The sequence below is a fragment of the Lissotriton vulgaris genome, chromosome 1_1, assembly GCF_964263255.1.
Source record: "Lissotriton vulgaris chromosome 1_1, aLisVul1.2, whole genome shotgun sequence".
Lineage (NCBI taxonomy): Eukaryota > Metazoa > Chordata > Amphibia > Caudata > Salamandridae > Lissotriton > Lissotriton vulgaris.
The window spans coordinates 1,731,753,932-1,731,759,931 of NC_141685.1; positions in this window are offsets into that span (position 1 = coordinate 1,731,753,932).

A 6,000-nucleotide genomic window follows, 5' to 3' on the forward strand; every position below is an offset into this window, starting at 1 on the left:
TGTAGCAGCAACTTGATACTTGGTCTTCAGGGCTGCGATGAAAGCGAGGGGGCTGCTAAAAACATCTACAAACTGGTATTGTGTTTTTTACAGACTGTGTTTATGACAAGCATGTCCAGTGAGCGATAGAACAACGTACCTTTTGGGATGAGATAGATAATATTAGTTAAAAACAAGCATTTACAATGCAATGGTCTTGGCATCATTAAAGGTAGAGCTATTGGCATTGCTCATGACATTTTTTTTTATAAATCATAAATAAATGGCATTGTCATTTACATTGCCAATAGCTTAATCGTTAAATAAATGGCATTGTCATTTACAATGCCAATAGCTTAATCGCTCGCAAATGCATGACCTATTGCATTTACACCCACACAGAGCCACACACACAAAGCCACCCACACACACATACAGAGCCACCCACACAGAGCCACACACACAGAGTCATTCGCATAGAGCCCCCTACACAGAGCTACCCTCACACAGACAGAGCCACCCACACATAGAGCCACCTACAAAAAAAGCTATCCACACAGAGCCACACACTCACACACACACAGAGCCACACACACACACACACACAGAGCCCCACACACACCCAGAGCCCCACACACACCCAGAGCCCCACACACACCCAGAGCCCCACACACACCCAGAGCCACATACACACCCAGAGCCACATACACACCCTGAGCCACATACACACCCAGAGCCACATACACACACTGAGCCACATACACACACAGAGCCACATACACACACAGGAGAGGAAGCACAGCGAGGGGGCAGGGAAGCAAGCACAGCGAGGGGGCAGGGGAGCAAGCACAGCCAGGGGGCATGGGAGCAAGCACAGCCAGGGGGCAGGGGAGCAAGCACAGCCAGGGGACAGGGGAGCAAGCAAAGCCAGGGGAGCAAGCACAGCCAGGGGGCAGGGGAGCAAGCACAGCCAGGGGTCGTAACGCAGCACAAGCACTAACTATCATTACACCACCTTATCAAAAGGAAAAGGCAACGAGGGGGGGAGGGGGTGAGGAGCTCACGCACACACAAGCAACGAGGGGGGTGAGGAGCTCACGCACGCAAGCAACGATGGGGGGTGGAGGAGCTCACGCACGCAGAAGCCACGAGGGGGGTGAGGAGCTCACGCACGCAGAAGCCACGAGGGGGGAGGGGGGTGAGGAGCTCACACACACAAGCAACGAGGGGGGGGTGAGGAGCTCACGCACACAAGCAATGAGGAGGGGAGGGGGTGAGGAGCTCATGCACAAAAGCAACGAGGGGGGAGGGGGGAGGAGGTCACGCACACACAAGCAACGAGGGGGGAGGGGTTGAGGAGGTCACGCACACAAGCAACAAGGGGGCAGGGGGGTGAGGAGCTCACGCACACAGAAGCCACAAGGGGGGAGGGCGGTGAGGAGCTCACGCACACAAGCAACGAGGGGGGAGGGGGTGAGGAGCTCACGCACACAAGCAACGAGGGGGGAGAGGGGGTTGAGGAGCTCATGCATGCAGAAGCCACGAGGGGGGAGAGGGGTGAGGAGCTCACGCACACAAGCAACGAGGGGGGGGAGGGGGTGAGGAGCTCACGCACACAAGCAACGAGGAGGGGAGGGGGGTGAGGAGCTCATGCACAAAAGCAACGTGGGGGAGGGGGAGGAGCTCACGCACACACAAGCAACGAGGGGGGAGGGGTTGAGGAGCTCACGCACACAAGCAACGAGGGGGGAGGGGGGTGAGGAGCTCACGCACGCAGAAGCCACTTAAATGCAGCACTTTTAGTTTCTTATTCATCCAGAGGATGATTTTCATCTAAATGCCTAATATATGCCTTTCACTCTGAAGCTATGATAAAGGCCCAAATGCTGTTATGACAATACCAGCCCAGTGTGCTGAGCAATAATTTTCACTGCATGTCCCTGTATGCCTCCAGAGAGGTGTCCCTGTATGCCTCCAGAGAGGTGCACCTCTATGGCACAAAACATGTCATCGTTTAGCAACAGCCCTTACTAAGAGGCCTATAATTGTAGGAGCATGACCCTGCTCACTTGCCTGTGCCGATTTGAAGTGCGCAGTCAGAGAGCTTATGTTGCTGCACAAGACTTCAGATTCCAGTATTCCCAATCTGTCACCTTTCAGGCACACCAAGAGTAAATGCAGCATATGAGCCTTGAGGGTAATCGGTAAACCTGCGCACTAAACAATCCCCCACATCCCCACCCACAAAGGCATCTGGGAGAGTGTGCAGTCAAACGCCTGCCTGCCTGGGTAATCAATGTAATAGCCTCTCCCCGCAGAAGGAAAATGACATTTCCTTGTGCTCAAGATGGGAAAACCGGATTGTGCAGTGCGAGCAGTAAAGTCGGCCTTAAATCAATTTGATCCAAGTGAAGTTGCTGCCCTGCGTGCGCCCGCGGAGCAGGGCTGTTCATTTATTTCCCACTCCGCACCGCTTACTGCATATCTGGCACATTTAACGTGCCCATTCCCGGTGCTTGGGTGGCAGCATGTTTCCGTCAGTTTTACTACCACCCAATTGCAGTTGCCATCCAGAGCAGGCACTGTGGGCTCAAGAGCCGTCCACACAGGTAGTGCACATGTGCGCAGCGCCTGGAAGCAGGCTGTCCTCACCTGTCTCTTTGTCCCGTACGTCGTCCAGGTGGGTCCCAAGTCGTTTCAAGGTTAGTTGGAACCTTTCCCCACACGTCCCGGGGCATGTATAAAATCTCCATTCCCACCACCCCCAGCCGAACTGGCATAACTCCCAGGAGCAGCCGATAATGCTGAGCGGGACTCCAGAAAACTGCTTTCGGCCCGGGCGAGTTGCACCGCCATGGTTGAGGGGGGCGCTTAGTCGGGCAAGTCTACCGTTGATCAGTTGGTAGAGCAGAGGATCTCCGATGTTGATGAGACAAAAGGAGACACGGACAGCGGGAGGGGGGCGGGAAAGGAGACAGGCCAGCGGTAGGGGGGGCGGGAGAGGATACACGGACAGCGGGAGGGGGGTGGCGGGAGAGGAGACACGGACAGCGGGGGGTTCGGGAACGGGCACAATCAGAAGGCAACAAGCACTCACCTGGACTTCTTCCGGCGGCGGGCACCCTGAAATGGCTGCCACTCTTCACAGCGCCTACATTTGGCTGCAGATACCGAAAGCACATCACGCTGCCCCTGGGAGAGGCAGATGGAGCGGACTTCAAACAGGGGTGCAGGAGCACTAAAAACGGCATAAACGGGGGCAGAGGCAGAGGCTTGATGCTCACCTTCACTGCGGTGAAACAAAATGCCGGCCACAAGCTTCCGATTTTTTCGGAATCGGGGGCGTGGTTTCGCTGTTTTGAGTGACAGACAACGTCACTGTCTAAAGAACAGCAAAACTTACGCCCCCAAATCCGAAAAAGAAGGAGCTTCTTTGGAGGGATGGCTCTCTCCTCCAATGGCTGGCCTCCATTTAGGAAGCCAGCCAATGGAGGAGAGACAGGGCAGGGAGGTGGGTTCCAAAGTGTTACTAAGGGTCATTAAATCTCCGACCCCAGACTGCGCAAGCGCAGCCTTTAGGTCCGAGACCTAACAAAGGTCACAGCCACAAAGTTATTGGTCTGCATCGTAAGACTTTTTTCTGCGGATGCATGTCTCGGGCAATCTGACCTATTCAGCCTCTTGTTCATGGAGAGAGGAAAAAAATGCTGATGGATGAACAGAGGGTGCCCAAATCTTCCTGCCCGCTTAGCTCTGACCCAGGGCGAAAATGGCAGGGTTAGGACTAGCCATCTTATCTGCCGCTGTGTGCGCAGCTCTGATTTTTCCCCCTCTAGTAATAACGCGTTGCAGCCCCTGATGTGCCCTTTGGCAGTGCATTGAAAAGTTAATTATTGGTTGTTTCTGTTGAAGCCGTTATCACTTGCGGCTTTGGTAGCAGGGGGCTGTTCAGTTCTGAAGAAAAGGTCAAAGGCCTTGCACAGTGGTTCCCAAACTGTTTAGGGTTCCCCTGACTAGTTTTGATGGCACACTGGGGTGCCTGCCGCACAGATTGGGAACCACTACCTTAGAATATTTTTTGAGAAATCTTGATACAGATTTTTTTAAAGAGTACTTACCGGGGGTACAACCATCGGACGGAGGGTACGTCCTGCCTATCATTTAGAAGTGCTCCTAGCGGTTTTAAAATAATCACATGTACTCTGCTTGATGTCACAAATGTATTTTGACTAAAGAACTTACTTTTGTGCAGTACTTGGCGTGTTCCCCGGTCCACCACTGAGCATTCAGGTTGTGTGGAGGGATAGATCGCCCACCAGGAAGTGTGAAACTACACTTCCGGTTAGCGCCGAGGTTAGCAGTCTAGCTGCTCACCACCACCGGCATAAAAACCACGGAATTATCTAGCTCGTGGATTCTTTCTGGGACACCACCAGGCTGAACGGAGCATTGATTACCAATGCCCAGCTCATTTTTCGCTAGCAAAACTGTTTAATACTTGTTTTAATTGATTTTAAATCGCCAACGGTAACACATTTAGAAGTGCTCCTAGCGGTTTTAAAATAATCACATGTACTCTGCTTGATGTCACAAATGTATTTTGACTAAAGAACTTACTTTTGTGCAGTACTTGGGGTGTTCCCCGGGCCCACCACTGAGCATTAAAGTTGTGTGGAGGGATAGATCGCCCACCAGGAAGTGTGAAACTACACTTCCGGTTAGCGCCGAGGTTAGCAGTCTAGCTGCTCACCACCACCGGCATAAAAACCGGATGCCTCCCCGGACGCGCAGCGGGCGCGCCTAAGGCAAGCCCGTCTGCGCCCGTCTGCGCCCGTCTGCGCCTGTCCCGGGCCTAGGGCCATACCCCCTGGCCCTGAGGCCATCCTTCTCACCGGCGGCCCTCTGCGATACTCCTCAAAACACCTAAGAGACCTCAATACCAATAAAAGCAACCCGTGCTGCAAGACACTGCCACTACTCACCCACAGCACTACAACCGCGGATATCTGTCCGGGCTGTAATTTTAGAATTCCCTCTCCCGTGACAACCACGAGCCCCGTGACTAAAACCCAGGACGCCAGGCCCTCGTATCGCATGGCACTGATCAATGTCCGCTCCCTTCCTAAACACCACTTAGAAATCAGTGAATGCATCATTGATCAGGAACTCAATATCCTCTTTGTCACAGAATCATGGGGGGATGAGGCCTCTGGCCCTGACTTCCGCGCCGCCACTCCTGATGGCTATTGTGTGGCTAGACTGGACAGAACTATAGGTAAGGGCGGTGGCTTAGCCATCATTCATAAAGCGACCTACCCTATAAAAATAGAACCTATACACGGATTAGAATGTGAGGCCTTGGCCTACTCCACCTCCCTCAATCATAACCAAGCCTTCAAAGGCATTTTGCTATATCGCCCCCCGGGATCTCGGGCACGTTTTCTTTCCTCCTTAGATCGATTTGTAGAACTCTCACTAGAACCTCTCGACTACACCATTCTGGGAGATTTTAACTTCCATTTAGAAGCCACGGGTGACAAGGATACCATTCAGTTAATCTCCGACTTGCAGTCAGCTGGACTACAACAATTAGTCACGGGCTCCACCCATCAAGCAGGTCATACGCTTGACGGATTATTTACAAACAATCACCATATTGCACTAGCCAGTATTCTTCCTCTAGCATGGTCAGACCACTGCGCAGTCATTTTTACTTTACCAGCCCATAACCCCAACCCGCCACAGGCCAAAGCCCATTTACCCAAAAGCACGAAAGTCTGGAAGAATCTTGACATCCCTCTTCTATCCGCTACACTTATAAATTCCCCATTTGAGGCCTCCTCTGACCCAACCCTGACTTCAAACAGGTACCAGGATTGGATTCAGGAAGCTGCGAACCAATTAGTCCCGACCAAATGCATCTTTCCCAACCGTGCTGCACCATCCGCGCCTTGGTTTACCGAGGACCTTAGACTCCACCGACAGCATTGTAGGAACCTCGAGAGACACTGGCGCAAACAC